General features: G+C 32.9%; 1 protein-coding gene across 4 annotated transcripts in view; it reads left to right on the top strand.

The window, feature by feature from the left end:
- The window catches only part of Tenm1 (teneurin transmembrane protein 1), a 789,988-nt gene that overhangs the window by 112,743 nt on the left and 650,123 nt on the right, over positions 1 to 27,122 (top strand). For 3 of the 4 annotated variants that reach the window (XM_040744568.1, XM_040744567.1, XM_040744565.1), the window contains exon 3: positions 14,533 to 14,562. The exons of the other annotated variant lie outside the window; for it this stretch is intronic. The gene's annotated coding sequence lies outside the window, so the exon portion shown is untranslated. The remainder of the gene's footprint in view (positions 1 to 14,532; positions 14,563 to 27,122) is intronic. 4 annotated transcript variants of the gene reach the window in all.

Below are 27,122 nucleotides of genomic sequence, written 5' to 3'. Positions count from 1 at the left end.
ATGCCAAGTCATATAGTACACAGTAATATATTCACTATGCCTTTGTTAAATAATATATTCTATTATTAAAGGAAACTCTTCATATCTTCTATATTTAATTTTAAGCACCTGGTTTGGAGTAAGTACAGATGTATAACAATGAACCATATTAGGTGTTCCTAAACCAATAATCTTTTGTGTTGTTAGTTTTTGCATGTATGTATGGTATATGTGGGTCTATGTGTTCTGTGGAGGATAAATGCATATGTGAACATGCTGTTGAAGGCCAGAGGTCAATGTTGGATGTCTTTCTATATCATGCTCTACCACTCTTTCTCTAGCACTTTATTTTGAGGCATGGTCTTCTCAATGAATCTGAGGTTCATTGATTCAGGGACTCTTCAAGATAATCTATTAGGAAGTGCCAGAAGGCCCTCTCAGTTCTACATTTTGAGAGACAAGATCACCAGCACATGCACAATGCACTTTTTTTAATCGGGGTGCTGGGGATCTAACTTCAGGTCCTCATGATCCATCCATCCAAGTCAATAACAAATAGTATAAAAAAGCAGAAATTTTAACATAATATGAGTATAGGTAACTCCAAGAGATTTGGGGAAATTAAGTTTTTCAAAATAATTGGTTTAAACTGACAACTTGGAGAAAAACATGCAAGTAACTCAACTCTGATCTCAAAAGTATGTTGATGTGGTCTTTAAAACTTTTTCACACCCACAACAACAAATTTTCAATGGTTTTCTCATGGAGATTCTATGAATATTAAAATCTTATACTTAAGGGCTGAGATTTAGTTCAGTTGTGTAAGACTTTTTGCTTAGCATCCACAAAACACTGAGATTGTTTCCTTGCACTGGGAAGGTGGACAGAGGATGATGATAGGGTGGGAGGGTGGGGGGGAAGAGGAGTGTGGGAGGAGGGGAGGGAGAGGGAACTGGGACTGACATGTAAAACAAGCTATTTAAAATTAAAATAAAAAATGATAATAAAAAAGAAGTTCAAGGTCATCTTAAACTATACAATAAATATAGTGAATTCAAGGCCAGCACAGAAACAGTGGATCATATGTTAAAGTTTAAATCCTATGATTATCATCTACATCTCATATCACAGATTTTAAATCAAAATCTCTATTCAGCACTGTGATCCTTTTTTAAGCATATAATTTAAAAATAACTAAAGCAACTGATCTTCGTGTTAATTTATAATGTTATTGAGATCTTGTTATGTAACTAGTGATGAGAAAGAATTGTATTAATCAATGTTTTCCTCTGTACTGGTATTTTAAGCTATGATTTCACTTGAGATGTTTCACTTCCTATTATAATGAGATATGTTACAGTATTGATATTTAGGTAGAGTTGATTTTATGTCAGAAAAGTGTTTGTTGTCCATTGACATATTTTTGAGCAAGAGTTCAAATTTTCCCTTAGCTTCCCTGTAACACCTAAATTTACTACATTTTCAAAATAATTTAAAAAATAATGCTTCACTGGTATTTTAATTAACATAGAAATAAAATGACTCTTATATACATATTGCTATACCCACAGATCAGTATATCTATCAATCTGTAGCATAGAAATTTCTTGTATTAACTAGATGGTAATCAATCAAGAAACAAAAATTTTGCTAAACAGAGGAAATGATGGCTTCAAAAAATAATATTTTCCAAACACAAGATAACAGATACACCTATGAACTCATAAAGACTATAAGAACATGAACAATAGCTCTCCACACTCAGCCAGACAATCTCAGCACTAAGGAGAAGTTGCCAAGACACATCAGGCTCTCTGCTTTCTTTTGCTCTTCTTTTTAATAGAGACACTAAAGTTGAGAGGGGAGTGACATGGGAATGTATCTGGAAGGAATTGGTGGAGAAGAATAAATATGATCTTATTTTTCATGTGAACGTCTCAAACAATACATAAAATATTTTAAACAGTAAAGAGATTAGCTATACTCATTTGCATTGATTCCTTCATTATTAGGATATTGTATGATTATGGTATATTTGTCTCAATTAATACATCAATATTAATATATCCTTATTCATTAAATCCATAGTTTATGAATTTTCCCATATCCACTATCATTTTTCTACATTGTAGCACATCCTTCAGGATAGCACATTATAGTTGTTTGTCTTGTCTCCTTAGGCTTTTCTTAAATACAATAATGTCTTCATTTTAATGATTTGGCAGTTTAATTACTTTGGAGGAACATTGGATAGAACTTTGGAGAATGTACCTCAGTTGGATTTGTCTGTGTTCTCTTATGACTAAACTAAGTTGTTGAATTTTGAGGGAGAAAAGTCATAGGAGTCTATAAAATGTCTTTTATATATTTTTCTATTAAGTATCAATAATATCAACATGCCATTATCAATGCTGTCCTTGCATCACCTGACAGAATTAGGATTTTCCTTATTCTCTACAATGAAGAGACTCATTCTTTTCCTCCTTTTCTATGAGGAACTCTTTGCAAGGAAATATTGTATGTACTTTACACTTAAAGAGAACTTTATTCCACTTCATCTCCTTAGAGGAATTATATTTACATGCATTATTTGGACTAATTCATGGAAAAATTTTCTATTCCCCATTCATATATTTCTTCCTCATTCGCTTATATCTATATGAACCAATGAATATTTTAAACATTGTGCTATTATTTTCTTGAAATCATCATTTCCTCTGTTTAGAAAAATCCTTTTTTCTTGATTAATTACCATCTACTACAAGAAGTTTCTATGCTACGGATTGATAGATATACTGATCTGTGGGTATAGCAATATGTATATAGGAATCATTTTATTTCTATGTTAATTAAAATACCAGTGAAGTATTATTTTTTAAAACATTTGGAAAATGTAGTAAATTTAGATGTTACAGGGAAGCTAAAGGAAAATTTTAACTCTTGTTCAAAATATGTAAATGGACAACAAACACTTTCCTAACATAAATTCAACTCTATCTATCAACTGTACTTCTTTTTGTTTGAGATTTGGCCAGTAGGAACTTTTTACCTAGTTCTTCTGTGACTCGGATATATCTTTTTCCGTGTAGGACTTTCATGTTTTATTTGAGCACTTTAAAAGGAATGCTCCAGGCTTTCCTTCTATTTCTACTTCTTTATTTTAATCTCTATAATCTTCATAGAAGCTGCTGGAAGATTACAAATGACCAGGAAAAGCTGATTAATGGCTTAGAAAAGTAGTATAACCTCATGTTTTAGCTAGTCTCTCATCTACAACTTCAGATCACACTTAATAAGGATTTTCTAGTGTTTCACATTGATTATTATCTAAATGTGACTGTTTCCTAGGTAAAATTTTTTAATTTGTTACTGATAATGTTCATGAATTTCTAAAGCATTCAATATATTTTAGATGAACTATATCAACAGAATTCTGTAAAAACTAGCTGGTATGTATGTTTGTTCATAGATAACATAATTATTGAAGAATTATGAATATATCATCTTGTTATCTATATTTAGTTTCCTGTATAAGATATTGAATATATGATTTACATAATTTGAATCTTATGCAAATTATACAATTTCTGTAGCCTAAGGTAAAGGAAATAATGGATATTGAATTTGATAACTAACTCAATGATTTTTAGTAAAATGGTTATTCGTTTATAGGCTCTGCCTGTGTATATCCACATTCTGATATTTTACACATAAGTGAAATTAGAAGTGTTTGTGTTACTGCATTTTCTCTTCTAAGTTCTGTCAGCATTTTCATTATAAACGTGCTTTTCAAGGACATATAATATCTCCTCTGAAATTTCTTTTGGGATTTAGACTTGCCAAACACAATTGAAGCTGAAAATTTTCTTTTGAAAATTTAATCAGAATCATTGTTTTGTTCCCATTCTTTGACTTGAATGATCGCTGCTTTCTTTTTCCAGGGTCTTGACAAATTGTTTCTCTCTCATCTGAGAATGATGACTTTTGAATAAGAACATAGCCTTAAATTTCTCAGAGTTTTATGGGTAGTGTGTAATATCATAACTCTTCGAGTCTACGGAAGGCAACTTCCAGCATAGATGTTTGCTAAATGACAATAGATGTTTCTTCTTGCTGTTTCATTAAAAGCCTGCTAATATTGTCCCTAGGGGTTATGCTTCACTTCTCTGTTGATTCTCAAGCAATAACCAGCTAGAAGCTATAAATGTGAGAAAATATTGACAACATATTAAATAAATAGCTTTAAAATGTAAGAGAAATTTTAACAAAAATGCATAGCTTATATTTTCTTAAAAATACTTTCCTTAAGAATCAACAAATAAATTTTGAATAAAGATATAGAGTATTCTTTGTAGACTGTGAATCTTTTAAAATATTTCAGTGTTTTTCTGTTTACCTGACTTATAGGCAAATGACATCCTAAACTATTTTATACATTTTGTGTACACTAAAGAAAATTCTCTTTTAAAAGCTGACTTCTAAAGATTTTTGGAAGAAAAAACAGATTTTATATATTAAAAATGTTTCAGAAGCATTAACAAAATATGTAAAAATTTATTAACTGGAAAAATGTATAAGAATAGATAAGTAAAAGTAATCAAATAACTTTGAAAAGTATTGTATTACAATAGAAGTATGATGAACAACAAGGATTGATAAATAATTCTTGAATAACTGGTTTGTAATGTTGGAATATACAACAGAATTTCAATTCATAGTACTTAGCTACTATGTAGCCAAATAAAATTTTGTCTTAATTAAGAATTAACAGTTGAAATGTTTGTAATAGAATGAGTTGAACTTTTGAGTTGAATTCAAGCTAAGAAGGCACTGTCTAATAATAAGCATAGAAAAGAAACCACAAAAAGGAGTGATGCTTGATTGTAATTTGCAACAAGACTGTTTTCTTAATAAGAAAGGATTAATAGCTGAATGAAAAGTCAAATAAGATTCTTAAAAAAATAGGAGTTTATCAAAGACCTAGTGTTTTTAATATATAAATATCTTTTATATATTGATAAGAAGTGAATATCCCTTAAGGAAAGGGGCAAAGATCTGGATAAGTTACTGGAAAGAAACGTACAAAGAAAATGAACATTTGACAAAAGCAAATCAAAATCAATTTATTTCTGGCCAATAATATTCATAGGTATTCAAAGTAAATTCCTTCTGAAAGAGTTATAAGGCAGGACCTCTCACAGTTAGGTTTTTGAAAGGGCATAAATGATCATATCATAATCTTGCAGAAGAGTAAATAACAATATGTATAAAGACCCATGAATGTCATTAAAGTTTCTTAAATAAACAAATAATAAAATTTTGGATAAACATGTAAAATAATTAGTATACTGTAAGTGTTAAAATCCAAGTGATGGTCATATAGAATCTCTAACAGCATTGTGACAAATCTATTATGATACAATGATATGTGTATATTGATAATCATATTGCATATGTGATTTCAGGTAACATTTGAGTAGGACGTTTTTGTTCTGAATATTTCATCATTCACTGTGTTAAAATTTATATATATATATGATATATGATATATTAATCAAGGAGAGTTCACAGAACTCCCAAAACTTCAAGGTTACTATTTCTGGTTCCTAATTGGTTATTTTAGGCTGGGAGATAGTGTTTTTGGAAACAAGTATCAAGTTACAGTTGCCCAAACACACAGAGAACTTAAATATGCAAAGAACACAGAAAGCACATCCAATAAGAAATTGAGGCTCCATTTGCATGTGGGAATATCAAAAGATTGATTCACAGTTCTACAATTCTTTCCCTTTGACAAATGTGTCACAACTTGCTCTTGATTGCTTATCCGTTTCTAATTACTTTTCTGCTATCCTCATAGTTTTCATCTAGATGGATGGAGCAATCCTCAGCCATATACAATGGCTTCCATTTCAAGTTAAGACACAGAATCTATCATGAGAAAAGATAGCGAATGTGTAACTTGGGGTCAGATGCATTTCATTACAGCTAACAGATAATTGTGGGGCCTTAGCCAAGTGATTTTACCACTCTGAGATTCAGTTGTTAATAAGAAGCAAAACGTGTATGAAAATCTTTCATTTATTGCCTAGTGTATAGTTAGCTGGAAATTGTAGAGATTATTATCATTATTACTATTACATATGGGAAAACAAAAGAATTTCTAAAGAAATACTGTTGCTTTCAATAAAAAAGATACTTTAAAAATTAATTCTACCTGAGGGACAGACAGAAGTATCAGCTTAGCTGGTACTCTAAGTACGTAAGATACATAGAAAAGAATTATTTCTCAGGAGACAATAAGCAAGTCACACTTAGGGACCAAGTTTTATGTACCAGAACCTAGCAAAGCTCAATAAAGAATCTTTGAATTGACAAGTAGGCAGCTTCAGCATGAGAAGTCAAATAACCTGGTAGCCAGAGCTATAAAAATGAAAGAATGTAAATATGGGGAAAGGGAAAGGAGGGTGAGACAAAAAGAGGAGGACCAATTTTGATGTACAGTCCTCCTGCATTCTGGATTGTTTTAAACTTTACTTTAACATCCATTTATAACACCCATGAACATTATAAAAAGGAAATCTGTCGATTCATGGATAGGTTTGATAATTCCATTTGTCACCTCTATTCTTCTTGTAAAAAAATAGTGACAAGATGACAAAGAAAAGATTGATCCAGACAGCTTTTTCTGAAGTCTGTGTAGAACCAGAATGTAGGCTAGCAGGCAATAAGGCCATGGCTACTGTGACCTATTTTCTGACCTTTAAATAGGGACACATGATCTGACCAATGCTATTTTTTCCAGCATAAGGATGATTCATGTTAACTATCTCAAGAGATAGTGCACTGTTTCATGACTTCAACACTGACTAGTATGATGCTAGGGTGTCTAAGTGAAGCACAATAGTAAACAGCAGATCTAGGGCATTCAGTTATCTTAATTTCAAATGTGTGAGACAGGATAGTGGTAATGACCTTTGTGTTCATTTCAACCACAGGCAGGTTATCACACATACAATCCTGTATAAACAGAATATTTGACAGTAGGTCAGGGGATTTAAAAAGCAGTAATATAACAAATACATAATTCCTTCCATGTTGTCCTGAAACAGATGTGAGTGCACAGCTGCCTACTACAGAGAGAGCTTCTAGGGAAAGTCTCCAATGAGCAATACATCTTGTTTTTATCATTTCCTCTTTATGATGTTTTCTTTTCTGCTTCCTATGAAAATGACATAATGGGATTTTATTGAAGCCTGTTTGAATTGGATAGGACAATGGAGAAATAATGTAGTCAAGAACTTATTCTCACAATGAAAAGAAGGTACCTGAGAAATGTTGGTGTCACAGAATAAGTAACCATTAGAAATGAAATTTGAGCAAGGTGAAAAATAATTCAATATAAAGTGTGTATTTTTATCAAAAATACTTGTAATATACAGATAGATTTTCATTGTAAGTTCTAAGAATGTGTCCTTCAAATATATTGCTCTAATATGACCAGCATATTATATTGAAGAAACTTCTTTCTCAAGACTTTGATAAATGGATATGAAAATAACATACTCAGAGGCTACCAGGAAAGGTAATACATTCATCTCTTCCTCCATTGCTTTTTCACTGTGATTCCCTTTTTATGAATGAAACACGGAATTTAATTTTTTATTTTAGATTAATTTATTATCTATTTTATTCACACCTTTTCTTGATAAGCTCATTTATTATTCCATCCACAGCATGTTAAGCATTTTGTCTGTACTTGATTGATTGACTGATGATTCACATGAAAGATCATTTTAGTAAGGTGTTTTAAGAGAGTAGGTTTTAGAGACAGATTTCAATCCTGATGTTAACATTTATTAATTGTGTCTCATTAATATTTCATTGAAGGATTAAGTGTTAAATTATCCACCAACAAAATGTGAAAAATAATGTCTCCTACTTATACTGTGAGTAATAAATACATTAACATACATAAAACAGTCAAAATTGTTACAATCATAGGTATGAATACTTATTAAGCATTTAGAACACACAAACTCATTAACAATATATGGTAAACAATTTAATGTCAAGGCTCATATCCCTAGGCAAAATACTAACATATTAAATATGAGGCAAATACATTTATTTTCTGTGCCTTTCAATTATCTCTTATCTCTGTAATGTTTACCATCATTACAATAGATTTCATTTACAGCTGTAGCTACCAAAAGATATACAATAAGTTTGACAAAAGAAAGCTACAAACAAGATAAACTCCTACAAATAATCAGTCAGTAATGAGGTATGGTGTATGAAAAGCACACATTTTCTTACTAAATAATTAATTATGATTATAATAACCCCTGTTTATTAAGGATCTATTTTAGTATGTTAAACACTATATAATCCCTGGAGTTATTCACAATAATTATGAATTAAGCAACTGAAATTCAGAGGTTTAATAACAAGTTTGAAGGCGCTGTTATAGGATTTCGCCTGATGACTCTCTGAGAAAACATCGCGTTTGTTATATGTAGTTTGCAAATGTTGAAATGATATTCCTACTTCAAAGGACTGAATTGGGTTCATAGTATTGTTCTGCTTCCTCCTAACTATTTAACAATTTGGAGATCAGAAAACTTGTTAGGACTTCCTGATACTAAGTGTACATCTGAAACTTCTTTGTGAAAGACTTCCACTTCTGCTATTTCCCTGCATCTTCTCCCTCCAGAATCAGTAGCTAGTCATCGACTTCAATTCCCTTGTAATTGCCAACATAACTCTGTATGCATCCTCTGACATCATGTTCCAAGTCCTCCCCTCATTGCTTCTTTCCTTCATTGGTATTTGTTAAGATAACACATTTATGATATTCCATTCAATGAGAGTAATCCAAATATGGAGACATTGTATCTCTCCATCTGTTTCTACACTTAGGCTAGCTATCACATTTTAATTAGTAAGTACTACTCTGAAGCAGTCATCCAGAACACAAAGAATATGATCAATACTGCTGGTTCAAGTCCAGATGTACTATAATGAGAGCCCAGACACAAGCAATATTACTGCAGTTGATTTATAGTCATAGTATTGGCAGATTATTAAACCACTAATAATATCCTTGTTCTGTTTCCCAAGGAAAAAATAATTTCAAGGGATTTACCCAATCCCTGCTCACTAATACATTTTACTGTCCCCACAGAGCATTTACTGCATGAAATTTAGGTTAAAGATAGAAGGAGAGGTACTATTAGGTTGGAGGATCAGAGAACATACCTTCTTAATCCCAAGTGTTCTTGCAGATGACAAAACATTTTGCTTCATATTGATTCAGTCACCGAACCATATTCTGTCTTTAAGATTTTTATTACAGTTCCTTCATTCTTTGCTTTTCTTTCAATACAAGTGATATTTGCAACTAGGAAATGTTTTTAATATTCTCATCCAAATAATTACATTCATATAGAAATCTGTTAATGAAACATTAGGGCTAAGGGCATAATTGCTGAAGAATCAATGCTTGAAGCTAAAAAAAATTATGGTTCCATGGTAACAAGATCTATTATTAAGTGTATAAATGTTATTTAAATTATTTTGAAATTAATAAAAACATACTACTTCAGGTACTTTTAAGATTATATATGGTAAAATGTTATTTTAAAAATGAAATAATTATTAAATATATTTTCTAAAAGAAAATTATAGGGAACTTCACTTTTTTTCAATAATTTACCTGATTATCAAATTTCATGCTTACCTTCCTATCAGTTTAATGGAGAGAATGCTCCATAGATTTTGAAATATGACAGTACTTAATATACATAAGTCAAGTTTCTATCATGTTTTTTTTCCTAATGATAAAAATGCCTGGCAGAAAATGAAATTATATACTTAATAACATAAAAAAAGCTGATACAGGTAAATCCAAAGGAGTGAATCCCAGGTAGCAGATAGTCCTATGAAGGAAGGTTTCAGACACAAAGAATTCTTATGAAAATTTAAGTATGATGAATATGACAAAGGCAGCAAAGCTATTGTGCAATTATATAATGTAAAGAATCCAGGAAGGCAGTAAGAGTCTTTTGGAGGCATATTACTGTCATCCAGACAAAATGAGTATGAAAACTACTAAATAAAGAACTGAGGACGTATAGTAAGCACACTAAAACGATGATTCAGAAGCAAGATAAAATACTGAAATCTTCTTGTACTAACCCTGTAAATATTGCAGAAAAGAAGATGAAGCCTAAACTGAACAACAGTATTTCCAAAGACACATAAGACAATAGTAGTAGCCTTTGCACATAGACTGAAGGCAGACACTACTCTCCTAGAACAAGAACACATCACTGTAAAATACTATGTGTTGCTTCAAATACTAGAAGTGTATAATAAAATATACTCATTTGATACTGTGTTGGTCAACAGAATCCAAAATAAAGACACACAGCATTTTCCTTAAATAAGTATCTTTAAAGCAATCTGGAAAGAGTAGGTCTGATGTAATTATCTTAAAATGTGTAGGGAAATTCAAAATTCAGTCACAATAAAAAGATTAAGGGTCTACAACATAAAATTCAGATACATATTTCTGGAAAAATTCCAGATAAAATACAAGTTGTTATGGGATAATCTGACTGTAGAATGGAGCTTCTGGTAGTTGGTTGACACTAAAAGAAAAGACTAAGCATAAAAAACCATTATTATGGATTTATAATAGTCACAATAAATTACTTTCTTGTTAATGAAAAGAAATTGAATTCTTTTTCTACAGTACATTTTGGGACTAAGATTTCAAAATATGTCTAAAATAGTCATTAATTTTAATTGCTTATAGTTTAGTTGTAGAACAAAATACATATATACATATAATATTTAATATATTTCAGGTTGGCTTCAAATTCTTATGTAGCAAATGGCAGCCATCAACTTCTTATCTTACCTCTAACTGCCAAGTTTTGAGATTAAAGATGTGTTAAACCTGATTATATATTGGTGAATTTCATACAGAGGGGCCTAACACATTATAGCATTTTGGAGCTTTGTCTCCAGCAGATATTTATTTTCAAATAATATGATATAGATAAGAAACTTAATGGTCATGTGGCAAATTACAAATTTTAGCAAAAATTCAACTTATGATCCTAGAATGATCTTAAAGAAATAGATCTGTAAGAATTACTTACTGTGTGGGTGTATGGGAATTCTGTAAACTATGGAGTTAAGGAAATATTTCTGGGGTATGCTTTTTTGATATGAAAGAAATTTCAACAAAAATTTACCATGTGAATAAATGATTCCAAAAGTACTTCTATATATATGCAAAAGCACATGTTTGCACCAAAACTTGTATCCAAATATTTATAATAACATTGTTACTAATACCTAAAATATCTGGTATTAATTTTGTTACTATGAATAATACCTAAAAATAACTTAATGAAAGAATGATTTATTTTGGCTCATGGTTTCCTTTTCTGGGGCTTTGATTTTTGTAGTACATGATGTTAGAAGTACAGTATAATATAACTGCATTTGACATGGCAGTCAGGAGGCAGGAAGCAGAAAGGAGGGACAAGGAAAAATCAAGCCTCCAAAGATTTCATCACCAAGATACTTATTCTCCAGATAGAATCCACCATCTTTGACCCATATATTTCTGCATTTCAAAAATAGTGTGATAATGTTGGGAATAATCCTTCAACACATAGTCAAATATTCTGTAATTGTTTTTCCATGAGCAAATAATAATTGTTTTTAAAAACCTTATGCTAAGCGAAAAATATCTAAATATAAAAGGGGTCCTTACAATCCCATTCATGTGGAATGCTTTGACAAAAAACAATGTATAAACCAGCAATCAGGTTGGTGGTTGCCTGCAATGAGATCAGGGATATAAAGTTATACAGATGAGCAAAGGAATGTTTTGGGAGTAGCACAAAGTTTCTAAAATTGATTTGTGATGATTGTGGAACAATTCAATAAATTATGTAAAATATAATTAAATTATAGATTCCAAAGGAGTGAATTTTATGTCCGTTCTATCTCAAAAACATAGCAATTGGCTGTCCAATGCCAGTCAATGATCAGCCCTGAAAACATACATATAAGTAATATTATATGTTCTTAACAGTCTATACTTAGGGATGAATATGTCTATGCCAATGTGTATATGCATGCCATAACAATTAATGATAAAAGAGGCCATGCATTTCAAAGAGAGAAGGGAGAGGTATATGGAAGTGTGAAGAGGGAGGAAAGAGAAGGGAGAAATTTTGGAACTTAAATACATATGGAAAATAAAGGAAAATACATGATTTTCCTTAGTTCCGTTTTACTGTTGTGAAAAATACTCTGACACAAGCAACTGAAGGGAGAAAGAACTTACTATATCTCATAATTCCACGTTATAATTCATTGTAGTGGCAAAGTCAAGGCTTCATGAACTTGAGGCAGCTGATCTCATTGCATCCACAGTCCAAAGAAGAAAATTATGAATGTATGCACATTGGTACTCAACTCACTTCCAATACAGTTCTATCCTATGAAATGATGCTGTCCACAGATATGATAGCTCTCCCTATTATAATCAACCAAGTTAAGAAAATGCTTTACAAAACAAGTGCACAGTCAATCTAATACAGACAATCTCTCAGTGAGACTTCATTCCTAAGTGATTCTAGGTTTTGTCAAGTTGATAACTAATTGAACCATGATGGAATTAAAAGGTTCAAGTGTTGTATGATGGTCATCTACAGTACTATAATATAAATGGTATCTCTCATCATTTTTGAAGAAATAAGTAAATGCCTTCTAAATAAATTTGACCTTTAGTGGGAGATGATGTGTTGGATTTGCCTACATGATGGGGAAATATGAAAAAGAAGAAGGGAAAACTAGTGAAATAATAATACTTAGAGTGTAAGATAAGTCTGATGAAACTTTGTTTTCTTATAGAGCTAATTAGTACAAGGAATCTATACTGTTGGAATGTAGAAAACTGAAAACTGATTAAATCAGAACCAATGCAGGAAATGGACTGGTAGAATATGAGAGACAAGTTCCATGGAGTAGTAAGAAGAAATGAAATGGTTCATGTGAGAGAGGTATCAATGATAAAGAGAAAAAGAGCAGTGGAGTACACTGGTGCTGGGGATAGAACTCATCTGGCTGGAGCTGTCTAGTGCTGCAATGAGCCATTGGCTTCTTTTCCTGTTATTCCGATAAAATACTGTCATAAAGCAAGTTAAGGAGAGTTTACTTGTGCTCATATTTCAAGGTCACAATGCATTGTGACAGGAAGTTAAGGGGGCAGGAATCTGAAACAACCTGTCAGAGTGTAGCCACAATCAGGAAGCACAGCACGATGAATGCTTGTGCTCAACTCACTTTCACTTTTTATATAATCCAGGATTGCAGCCTATCGAATGGTGCTGCTGACTCTTAGAATGGGCTTACCACTTCAATAAACTTATTATAATTCCTTAAAATCATGTCCAGGGGTTGAATAATCATTCACAAATGTATCTAGAGCCTTGTTTTCTAGGCCCTCCAAAGCCTGTCAAACTGAAATCACTACCCCTTACAGAGATCAATTTGGGGAGAATTTAGGTCAAAGAATATTGATATGGTATCACTTGATTTGGTGTAATATGGATAGTGCCTGTGGAAGAATAATTTTTCATCTAAGATAGGACACTGGAAATGTGCAGGGCAATGATGGTATTGTGAGACAATGTATATAAAATAAATGGTGATTCACTTACCAATCTTTTCTCTAACTACTCAGAGTATAATATAAGCACTAATTTGCCTTCTAATCTAATCTTATTTAAGTTAGTAGCCCTGTCAACATTATGCCCTCTAGCTCTCCAACAAATTCAATGCTGTACTGTGGTAGGTGGGACCTCCAAATGTCTTATCCAAGTTGTCTAGAATTATAAAATTTCCCAACCATTTTGAAACAGATCCTTATAGTGCTTGATCTAAGTGATGTGATAAGATCATGACCTTTTCAGAAATGCCTTCGATGTCAATCCTAATTCCACTAAATTTTACCTGACAGGAAAGAATGAATCATGATACGTTCGTTTGTCAAACATCTTAGTAATCTCTTATGGCAATAAGTTGCTCCAACTCAGCTCTGCAGTGATAAGGAGTGATTTTCCCTGACTTGGAAGGAACTTGTTAAGCATTCGACCATTGGTTAATGAAGTAAAATGTACTAGGTAGATCTGGAAGTGATAAACTGGACAGGAACCTTGGCAAACATTAGCGTTTTCTTCCCACTAGCATGCCGTGATCATTTCCTTACCCACATAGCTACAATGCCATGGGGAAGAACAATATGGACAGTTAAGCTACAGAGATGAAAAATATCACATATCACTCCTAATTTCAGTTTTAATCACCTTTATAAAAGTGAAGAAATACTTATAATGAAAGTTGTGAAAGCCTGTTCTTCCTCAACTGACCTTTGTGATATAAAATTTTAAAACTGCTCTTTCATTTTTGATAATATAAACATAAAAGATCAGGGAAATTGAAATTGCATTTTTATTTTTACAGGTACATTTTATGATTGGCCATTACAGCAAAGTAAGTATGTGATATTTTTAGTTGCTTATTCATTAAGTTTTATAAAGCCTTTAATCTCTTCTTCTTCAATTTAACTCATTTCCCCAAATACCAGTGACACTACAATTAACAAACTAAAACAGGGGTGTGGGTGGAGATGTATTTCTCTTTATCATTATTCTCTATATTTTCATAAATTGATAAATTTCTTTCTGGTAAAAGTTACTTGTATAACAAACAAATTATCAAGTACTTAGAGTATTACTAGCATACTCATTTTCTCATTCGTTGCTTTTGGGACTCAATATAATACATAGCTTAGTTGAAAATATTTGGTTCTTATTTTTTAAACTAGTGACCTGTGAATTCTTGCTGTTGTATCTTTACCTTAGGTAACACAGTGGATGAAAGGGATTTGAGGGTCAGTTTATGCATTGCTATTTCAGACTGTTAACTTTGAACCTGATTTTCAAATACGATCTTGTTTGTTTTAGTAATTTTGAAGTAAGAACTCATTATGTAGCCTAAACAGCTCTTAAATTCACAATGATCCTCCTGATTCTGCCTCCAATTTCTTAACATTATAAGTAAAATGTCTATCCCAACCACCTTAATTAATAAAAGCAAATTACTTGATATTATTATTGTATGTACATGACATATCATTCAAGGAATGGAAAACCAAATGAGATCTAAAATGTGGAAGCTGTGACAAATCCTATTAGACATGAAAGATTCAGCAATTTTTCATTAAAGTTTCTTCTCTAAAATTCTGAAGGGTTCCTGTTCTCATTACATCCCTCAAGCCTTGCCTGATGATAATTCCAGAGTGAGCAATTAACTTACCAAGAATTATACTTTCTTTAAAATGGAGAAGTTATTAGTTTGATAAAACAAGAAACTCCTTATGTCTTGGGCCCCAACTACCACTCTTATAAATTACTGACAAATTACAGTAAATGCTTCTTCTCGCAATGCTGTCACTGAGAGATAAATCAATGCTGTATAGTTTTGGCTTTTATTGTCTCTTAAAACATCATCAGATTGATTTTAGAGTAGAAATGATATAAAATAAACACACAAGATACACTCCCAATAAAACAGAAGAAAAGCATCCTTCTTTGTTTCTGAGAATTATAGTGTGAAATAGGAAAACCATTTCTGAACATCTTCTGGTTTCAGAAAAAAGTCTGTTTCTAACTTGTAAAATGTAGAGCCTGTTAGTTGTATAAAATATTACATAAGTCTTTCTCAGTCTGAGTTACCTCACTCAGGATAACTTTTTTTCTAGTCCCATCCATTTGCCTCCAAATTTCACATTGTCATTGTTTTTTATAATTGAGTAATACTCCATTTGGCAAATGTGCAACATTTTCTTCATCCATTCTTCAGTTGAGGAGGATATAGGTTGTTTCCAGGTTCTGGCTATTGTGAGTAATGCTGCTATGAACATAGCTGAGCAAAAAAGGAAGAAAGGATTGGAGGAACCATGAAGGTCAAGGTCATGTTGGGGCAACCCACATAAACAGCTGACCTGAAATCCTGGGAGCTCACAGACTCTAGAATGACAGCTAGGGAGTCTGCATGGGACCAACCAAAGCCCTCTGCATGTGTGTGACAGTTGTACAGCTTGGTCAGTTTTTAAGGCTCCTAACAGTGAGATCAAGACTTGTCCCTGGCCCTTACCTGATTTTGGGAACCCGTTCCCCATGTTGGATTACCTGGCCCAGCCTTTATTAAGGAACAGAAGCTGGTTTGTACTTCAAATTGATGTGCCATGTTTTGTTGAAGCCTATGAGAGGCCTTCTACCTTCTTAATGGTGACACATGAGGAGTGAAAGAGGGGGTCAGAGGGAGGCAGAGGGAGGGAATAGGAGGAGAGGAGGGAAGGCAAACAATGCTTGGTAGGTAAGATAAATGAAAAATTGATTAAATAAAAATCAGAACTCATAGAAAGAAACCCAATATTTTCATTGTACATTTATGACTAAAAATAATATAACATTGTATGGTTCTTGATAATCCTTAAGACAAATTTTAGCTTTCTATGACTTAGTAAGATACATTTACCTAATAATTTTGTATCTCACTTATATTCCATGAAAACGATATACAAATACAGACCTAGAAACACTTTGAACATGAAAAGTCTAGTCTGCTATGACAGGTTAGTGGCAGTCACTATTTGTGTATTAATTTACTCCAAATTATTTGTAAACACCTAGGTACCATATTAGTGATAGTTATAGAGATAAACTATTTCTTTTTCTTTCTCACATAACAGTGATGGACATATATCTGTAACATGGAAAAGTCTTAACTATAATACAGAGGCAAATGCTAATTACTGCGTTTTAAAATAAAGTAGCACATTTATTTTTATTTCAGTCTTTGTAGTTGAAATGTATTATAAAACTGTAGTCCATTTAATTATATTGGTAAGTACAGTTTAGTGAAGATAATTGTTTTGTACTTTAGTATTTGTATTCTTTTCTCAGAGTCTTGTGTTCTTTCTTCTGAAACCAGCTATTATTTTGTAGGCCAAGTAGGATCCCAGGATGAATCCTTATGACAGCACATCATTTTTTGAGAGATGAAATAGTTTCTCTTCTAGTAATTCCAACATATCTCCTTGCTCAGTCATCAGGCTTCTTTTTCTCATAAACATTTGAGTATAGAACATGAAGTTAAATGTTTCATTAGTTGAGCTTCATTTAATTAAGGTTTTACTGTACATAAAATCCTAATTAGTAAAAGAGAGATCTGGCTGCTTTGGGGAAGAAAGTAATCTGTTCAGTTTGGGATATGAGATGTTGGTGGGAAATATAGGCTGACTCCATGATGGTGCCCAGAAGGGATCAACCACACAAGTGAAGGTGAATCATGTAGTTTACAAAGGGGTGAAATAAATTTGAAATATTTATGATGAAGAAAAATGCTAGAAAGGAGATAGTAGTTAGTGAGCTTTATATGGAAGACTGACTAGGGTTTCTAGATTAGAATAGACTCAAATGTTTGCCTTCTCCAAACACTCTCCTTTTCTATATACTGTTTCTAATACCTACAAAATATTGTTTTAGGCAATGAGGAATGTATGGAGAATTTCTGAAGTAGATATTTCATCTCCAACATTCTCAGTTAGTCCTTATTCATAGTAGCATCAAATCCATCACACAGTCATTTGACACATCTAGAACTTTTCAATATGAAAGACCTTTATGCCTTTAAAAAGAGTAAATCATGTTCCTTTTGGACAGAATACTATCATATAGACACATTGTTTAGAAAATGTGGTAAATATTAGGAATACAATCCTACTTCACAGTTGCCTTTGGCTATTCTCCATGAGATTTTTGAGTTATATTCCATAATACCCTGCCTACCTTTAAGCTTGACTTTTCTTATTGCTGCATGGAGGCTATTGCATTGTTATGCTGAAGATTTTTTTGCCTCATTAATAAGTCCTTCATGTTATCTTATCTTGAGGTCTTTATTAATGCTTTCTGTCCTCTGAAATACCCTATTTTTTCCTTCTGAGACAAGGAAAGTTTCATGCACTTTGTCTTTAAGAGCTATCTCTAATATTTTCCCTTTTTAAAACTCTTCATGGATATCTCCTTCTGTCAGAAAACAATTACCTAATATGTTTCATACTCTGGGGTACAATCAATATTTCTATGAAATAATTTATGCTATCATATTTAGTCATTATATGTTCTCATTTCTTGTTATTAAATACTAATCTTATTACATAGTTTTCTTATATTTAACTTAGAAAGCAACTGTGCTCATACATCTCCAATGCCATACCAAATTTAACTTATTTATATATTTCTTTTGATTATTCATGAACTCCATTCATCATTTTCCTTAGGTGATACCTGATTTCTTTACAAAACATGATGACTTCCTATTTGTTAAATCCATAATCTTATTTGCTAACCTTCCAATATATACCTTTCTTTATAGTCTTTAACATTCAGGGATTGAAAAAATACCTTAAATCTTATTGATGTTGTTATTCCTCTATATTTCCTAATTAGTTTTGTGACCTTTTTCTATATCAACCAAAAAGCGAGTCTTTTGGCAACTGATGCAGCACAATTCATCACAATTGGAAACTCCTCAAATGGTCATATCATCACCTCTTTTCATTCTAGCTGGCTTCTTCGAGGACAGTTTATAACTCTCAGTGAATCATAATAATATTTTTAATTATTTCCAAGTCAGTGTTCTGTCTTAACTTTGTATTTCATTGTCCCACAATGCATATAAGAGTGTTTTACTTTAAATTATTTGTACTTCAGTGTATGGTACCAGAACATTAGTTATTACTCTTGTTTTGAACATGTGTCTTTCAAAACAGTACAGGTCAATTCGAAATCAACTTTTCTCTGAAATTTTGGAAAATTGCAGGCTACTTCAAAGCCAACTTTTATTCTCTCAGCAAAGGATAGGATGGAAAATTAGGGGAATATAAAGGTTTAGATGAGAGCCTGAAGTAATTTTCTCTAGGCAAAGATTTGAAATCACAAACAAATCCCTTTTGAAACAAACAAGCAAACAGACTCACAAAAGTCTGAACCGAAGAAGCAACTACTTGGGAAAGCTCCTTCAAATTTAGCCATCATTATAAAAGCCATAGTCCTACCTTGACAGAATTTTGGTCTACCTCACCAATTGTCTTTGAAGGACCATTGCCTCTGATGAATGAGCGTGAGTTATTTAAGGCCAGGGAAAGGGAGACAATGGATAAACTGAAAAATTCTAAATGACAGTAAGATAGTAATGCATTTTAAATAGAGTAGAATCGAGGGGGGAAACTTCACTGGATTAGTAATATACCTTTCTTTGTGTCAAACATAGCATTTAAAATTCATTTCTTTGGACTTTCTCACAAAATTTCTTTCACCCAGAAGGTTGCAACATAACGAAGTGAAATCTGTGGCACTAATATTTCCTTTGGGAATAAATGGTCTAAAATGTTTGGAAAGCTACTCTTGTCATTTAATGTTTGATGAGGTTGGATTTTTCCCAATATAACTTGATTTATATTCTAAGAAATGTTAACTCCTCTCTTGGGAGTCGCATGGTAACATTGAGTATTTAATATGTTTCATGTACCTCTGAAAACTACTGTCCTCATATGGTAAGAAGGAAACACTCATGGTATGTGCTACCTTTTCTGTTTCTTAAGAAAATACATATGAAAATAAGGTATCTGTGCCTGTAAACAATATCGATAAGCAATATGTGTTTGGGCCTTATAATTTATGCCAATCATTTCTGCATTTAAATAAATGACATGCTTTTGCAAAACATATGGAAATTAAAAGGGGTTATTATAATCTGAAGACAGCCTGCCTAGAAAAATTCACCCCAGTGGGTCCAGCAGCACATTCTTCCATATCCAGAAGGAGAAAGCAAACTATGTTTGCCTGCACTCCAAGCCTTATCTGAATAAAATATGTAGTTTGGAAATATATCATTCACTTCAATTGACTATGTGAAATTAGAGTTGATTTTCATTGCCTTTTCAGTTGCTTTGAAAAAGTATAAAATTTTCTTCAAAAGTCATCAGAGTATTGACAGACTTACAATATATTTTCAGTCTGAATGTAATCTTTTCCCGTTTAATTTTCTGCCACCTGTTTATAAGTTGACAAAATTAAGATGCAGGATAAATGAACTAGCCAAGTTCTTATATAACCTTGAAATTCCCTCAGTTCAATGAGCTTTCTTATTCATGGCATTTTTTATTTAAATTAGAAACAAGCTTGCTTTATATGTCAATCCCAACTCCCTCTCCCTCTCCATCCAGCAAGAACCACCCCAACCCAATTACCACTCTGCTCCCTAGGGAGCATGAAGCCCTCCAAGGGGGATCTCCAGAGTCTGTCATTTCATCCAGGACAGGGCCTGGACCCTCCCCCAGGTGTCCAGGCTGAGAGAGCATCCCTCGATGTGGGATGGGCTCCAAAAGTCCATTTGTATGCCAGATACAAATACTGATCTACTACCCATGGCCCCATAGATTGCCAAGGCCTCATTAATGACATCCAAATTTAGGGGTTCTTGATCAGTCCCATATTAGCCTCTCAGCCATCAATCTGGGGTCCATGAGCTCCCGCTTGTTCAGGACAATCATCTTGTGTCCTGACACTTTGGTGAATGTGTTTATCAGCTGTAGGAGTTCCCTAGTAGAGTTTTTCACGTAGCTTATGTAAACAGCCATATCATGTGCAAATAGTGAAAGTTTGACCTCTTCCTTTCCAATTTGTATCCCCTTCATCTCCTTTTGTTGTCTTATTGCTCTAGCTAGAACTTCAAGTACAATACTGAAGAGGTATGGAGAGAGTGGACAACCTTGTCTTGTTCCTGATTTTAGAGGAATCGCATTGAGTTTCTCTCCATTTAGTTTGATGTTGGCTGTCACTTTTCTGTATATTTCTTTTATTATGTTTAGATATATTCCTGTTATCCATGATCTCTCCAAGACCTTTATCATGAAGGGGTGTTAGATTTTGTCAAAGACTTTTTTAGCATCTAGTGAGATGATCATGTGTTTTTTTTTCCTTTGCAGTTTGTTTATATCATGGATTACATTGATAGATTTTCGTATGTTGAGCCATCCCTGCATCCCTGGGATTAAGCCTACTAGATCATGTAGGAAGATTTTTCTGATGTGTTCCTGGATTAGATTTGCCAGTATTTTATTGAATATTTTTCCATCTATGTTCATATGGGATATCTGAAGTTCTCTTTCTTAGTTGTGTGGCTTGGTTATCTAGTTATTTGAAGCCTTGTAAAAAGAGTATGGCACTGACCCTTCTGCTTATATTGTGTGGAATACTTTGAGGAGAATTGGTATTAGCTGTTCTTTGAATTTCTGGTGGAATTCTGCATTGAGGCCTGGGCTTCTTTTGGTTCGGAGACTTTTGATGACTGTTTCTATTTCATTAGGGGTTATAGCACTATTTAAATTGCTCATATGTTGTTGATTTAATTTTGATAAGTAATATCTATCCAGAAAATTGTCTATTTCCTTTAAATTTTCAAATTTTTTTGAAGTATAAGTTTTCAAAGTGTGACCTGATGATTCTCTGGATTTCCTCAGTATCCATTGTCATGTCCCCCTTTTCATTTCTGATTTTGTTAATTTGCCTGTTAACACCCTGCCATTTGGTAAGTTTGGATAAAGGTTTGTCTATCTTGTTGATTTTCTCAAAGAATAAACTCTTAGTTGCATTGATTATTTGTATTGTTTTCCTCAATTTATTGATTTCAGTCCTCAATTTGATTATTTCCTGGGGTCTAGTCCTCAGGGGTGAGTTTGCTTTTTTTGCTCTAGAGCTGTCAATTGTGCTGTTAATTCCCTATTGTAACTATCCTCCAGTTTCTTCGTGTGGGCATGAAGTGCTATGAACTTTCCTCTTAGCACTGCTTTCAAATTGTCCCATAAGTTTGGGTATGTTGTGTCTTCATTTTCATTGAATTCTAGCATGTCTTTAATTTCTTTTTTTTTAATTTCTTATTTGACCTAGGAATGGTGCAATTGTACATTATTCAATTTCCATGAGTTTGTAGGTTTACTGCAGTTTGTGTTGTTGTTCAATTCTAACTTTAAAGCATGGTGGTCTGATAAGATACATAGAGTTATTCCAATTTTTGTACCTTTTGATGTTTGCTATGTTGCCAAGTATGTAATCGATTATTGAGAATGTTCCATGTAGCACTGAGAATAAGGTTCTTTTGTGTTTGAATGGAATGTTCTATAGATGTCTGTTAAAGCCAATTGGGTCATAACTTCTGTTCCTTTGTTTCTATGTTTAGTTTCTGCCTGGTAGTTCTGTTGAGTGGTGAGAGTGGGATGCTGAAGTCTCCACACTATTAAGTGTGTGAGGTGTTATTTGTGTTTTGAGTTTTAGTAATGTTTCTTTTACAAACATGGATGCCTTTGTATTTGAGGCATAGATGTTCAGAATTGAGACTTCATCTTGGTGGATTTCTCCTATGATGAGTATGAATTGGCCTCCTTCATCTCTTTTGATTGATTTTAGTGTAAACCTAATTTGTTAGATATTAGGATTGCTACCCCCATGTGTTTATTGGGTCAATTTGATTGTAAAATCTTTTCCCAACCCTTAACTCTGAGATAACGCCTGTCTTTGAAGCTGAGGTGTGTTTCTCGTATGCAGCAGAAGGATGGATTCTGTTTTCAAATCCATTCTGTTAACCTGTGTCTTTTTATGGGCGAGTTATGATCATTAATATTGAGGCATACTAGTGACCATTGATTGCTCATTCTTATTTGTTTTGAAATTGGTGATGGTGGTAGAATTGTGTGTGGATTTTCACCCTTTTTTTCTTTTGGTTGTTGGTATTGTGGGATTATCTATTGCCTATGTTTTTCTGGTTGTAGTTAACTTCCTTGGGTTGGAGTTTCTTTCCAGAATGTTCTGTTGGGCTGGATTAGTGGATATGTATTGTTTAAATCTGGTTTTGTCATAGAATGTCTTGCTTTCTCCATCTATAGTGATAGAAAGCTTTGCCAATGACCTGGCATTGGTGGTGTCTTAGTGTTGGTAGAATATCTATACAGGATCTTCTGGCTTTCAGGGTTTCCATGGAGAAGTAAGGTGTAATTCTGATAGATTTGCCTTTATATGTTCTCTGACCTGATGAGCTTTGTAATGCTGCAAGATGTCCCTTATGCAGTCTACTCTGGGTATTGTAAAGAATGTAACAACAATGGAGTTTTAAACAGCTGCTAATTCGCTGCTTTTGTTCATTAACATAAGTAGCTCTACTCAGAAATATGCTTATTGCTGACAGGGACTCTGGGGTAGAAGCCAGTAATAAACAGAACTGGGAACAAATCACAGACCATCTGAGTTTCAGACAAAACCTGGCCTGGGTGGAAGTCAGATGTGGAATGCTCTTAAAGTTATGACAATCCTGAATTCATCGTTTCAAGTTTTTTGACTAATTCTCTCTTGTATCTCTTAGCTTCCTCTCAGTTTCCCCACTTTTAAATGGAAATTTGGGCTTAGAGCCTTTAGAAGTCACCTATTTCTGTCACTTGAGTTCTCCACACCACTTTTGTGACATGTTTCCTGAAATATACAAACAGGAAATATTTAATTATCCCAGTCACAGTCCTCTGAATGCATTGTATTTGACCTAATGGCTTTTGAAGATGATTAAAAAATCAGACACAGGATGTAGGTATTTAGGGGGAAGCTGGAAACAAACTGAGACACTCTTTTACTTTTCAGAATTGACCTTTACAGTCGTATGGGCTTTGCTCACCTTATTATCATGCTGCCAAGTCACCATACATATGTACAACTAAAACCTTTTAGTCTCTCTGTGCTAAAAACAATTATTAATAAATCTCTTACTTCCTTTGGTACTATTGTTCATGCCTTTATAGTCCAACCTAATTGTTCAACATTTAACACACCCACTCAGTGTGTGTGTGTGTGTGTGTGCAATCATAGAGTGGCATATTGTGGAGGACTTCACATGATGCCTTCCTGATATGAGGTATATATACCCATTTCCTTCTCTTATAAACTTATTTATCTTGCATTAAAATGATACAACCTCATCCACTGAAGCTAGCTATTAGTGCCAGTGGCTTTCTAGAGTAAAGATCAGTCAATATACTTAGATGATTTTCATAAGGGCCAGGAAACATAAATGTTTTTAATACCAACTCCTTGTGAGTCTTGACCTTGGAATGTATTAGTATTTATGCCTCAGCTATTCTTTTAGCCTAAAATAACTCTTTTTTTTACTAGAAAGGCATGCATAATAACTGTTATAATAGTTATTTATCCCAGGGTTTGTTTGACAACTGTCATTATATCACTGACTCTAGAAGTATTGTTATCAACCTATATTTAACTTCTCCCTGTGGTGATGTCTTTCTTGCACAAATAAAACCTGACTGGGGATCAGAGAATGGAGCTTGCCATTAGTTAACCATAGATGTCTAAAGGTCTACACAGACAGTAAGGAAGTAACATAGATGGGCAGAAACTTGCCACTAGCTAACCATAGAGGTCTGGATGTCTGTACAGATAGGTAGGAAGTGATGTAACTGGGCAGGAACAGGATATAAGCAGGGAAAAACAGGAAATTGTGCTATTCTCTGGTGAAATGCTTAGGTGGTAATGTGTGCTGTGACTTGCTTCTACTGTCTGATCTCTCAGCATTTCCATCTATATCTGACTCTGGATTTTATTATCTAGAATAATTAAGAAACTCCTTTTACATCTCCATAAACAAAATGGCTGTATATCTGCATTTTTCCAGACTGTATAATTCATATGTTGTATTAGGTTTAGGTAGTTCAACTCTTGTATTAGATATATGAAACTATTCTGCCTTTTAGCATCCCCTTTAAAATATGATAGTAATAAATGGTTTCTTGCCATAAGTTATCCATTAACATGTAAGAATCTCCTTTTTTCCTTTAATATAAACAAGGTGATGACATCATGATGATGATGATAATGATGATGATGGTAATGATGATAACAACCATATTATAATAGTTAATGTGCTAAGTAATTTGTATGCATCACAAACTACTCAAAGCATTTATCCCATATCATTTTTTCAAAGACTTTCACAAAAACTTTTGAGATAAGTTCTTTTATTATCTTTATATTACTTATGAGCACATAGAGGCTTTAAAAGGTCAAATTATTTTCTAAAATTTTGTAGTTAGTTGGCACCACAGTTGGGAGTCCTACATTATAACTTTATACCCTAAGGTTTCAGCTTTCATTTTATTACTTGATGACATAGGTTAGACTTAGAAAGAATAAGTTATCAGAGCAAAGATGCTATAGTCTCATAATATCTCATAGGCAAACACGAAGAGTATTCAGAATTTGCAGCATGACCTATCTCTATATCTTCACACTTAACCACCCTCACTGCATCTCATTGTCGTCTTGTAGGTTTCCTCTTTAAGATATCATTAACTCTTCAGTTAAAATGTAAGGTTTGCTTCAGTACAGTCTGCTATGGATATGCTTTGTTTACCAAATAACTAAGTATAATGCTAAACACAGGGTAGATGTGAAATCATGCATGCATGTTCATGAACTCCAGTGCATTTTCAATTTAACTTGTGTAGTGCAGGAAAGTGTGGTGCTGGCCATACAGCAAGTATTCTGAGTCTCTCTGGCAAATGAATAAATGAATGAGGCATAGAGGGAGTACAAGTTTCTCATGAAGGAGATCAATATCAATTGTTCTCATGACTTACTCTACAAAATACATACTGTTTTGGACCATTAATGAATTGTTGTAACACATCTGTCTGTTTTTAGCTTCAAGGCATAGTTATTACACAAGCAATTTTAAATACTATTTTGTTGTCATGTTTATTAAAAAGATGAATGTGTTTGTGGATCCTGAATGTTTTAAGTATCTAATATGTGTACTAATGACATGAAAGTAGATGCGAAACTATCTTGGAAGGAAAGGGGGCAAGGAGAAGAATTGGAAGGATAATGGGATATGGACAAATTATCTCATAAGATGTTGTATATTTTTTATGAAAAGACTTTGTTACCCTATATAGTAGTTAAAACTAAATTCAGTAATTGAAATTAAGTGTATGTACTTGGAGTTCAAAGACATGTACACAAACACACAAATCCTCCCGTTTAGGTACCAATCTATGCAAATCAATAATATGAATTGATATTATTTTCATATAACATACATATCTACTCATATGTTTAATATCATCTATGATACTTAATAAAATGTAAACACTTTCCATTTTATATTTTAGAAAATAATGTCACCAAAATTTTATTTCAAACATAACTGAATTTTTTTGGAATATTTTTATATTCAGTTTATTGAGTCTACTTATGTGAATAGTGATGTTGATATATATGCATGTGCAATAATGTGTGTGTGTGTGCACATGTATATGTTCAGAGGAATGTATACATATTTTACATTATTTTTGTTTGGGTAAATAAAATTATTAGTAGTATCTTATACTTGGTTGAGTATGCTTTATTATCTTAGAATTTGGGAAAATCTTCAGGTTCAAAGTGACTGGTACCTATTCAAATTTAATATAAGATTTTAGACAAATCCTTACATAACAAAAATAATTGGAGAACGTGTGATGGCTTAGGTCTTTTATATATAATTATATGGTTCCCAGAAGGGAGTTACAATTGAATTATAAACTGCCTCATGAGTATTCTAGCTGGTGTTTAGAGAAGCGCAAAGCAGAGCTGAGCAAATTTTTTTCTCCAGTTAGGCTATGAATAAGACACACTATAATTCAATTATAACTAGCCTCCAGGAACCATATAATTATACTATAAAGTAGTTTAAGGAAGCCAGAAAACTGGGTGTTTTTCAACATATTGTATATGTTTAAAATGTAATTTTATAATTTTACGTCACCTTTCAACTTTCTAAAGCTCACTGGTTTGGGAAATCTTTTCATAACCATATTCTTTTATGCTTTTATAAATTAGTCCAAATCATTATCGTAAATAATCCTTAGATCACCATTTTCCGTTGTGGTC

This window comes from Mesocricetus auratus, unplaced genomic scaffold (assembly GCF_017639785.1).
Source record: "Mesocricetus auratus isolate SY011 unplaced genomic scaffold, BCM_Maur_2.0 Super-Scaffold_100003, whole genome shotgun sequence".
Classification (NCBI taxonomy): domain Eukaryota; kingdom Metazoa; phylum Chordata; class Mammalia; order Rodentia; family Cricetidae; genus Mesocricetus; species Mesocricetus auratus.
The sequence above is the reverse complement of the archived record's forward strand: the minus strand, read 5'-3'. Positions and strand labels throughout refer to the sequence as shown.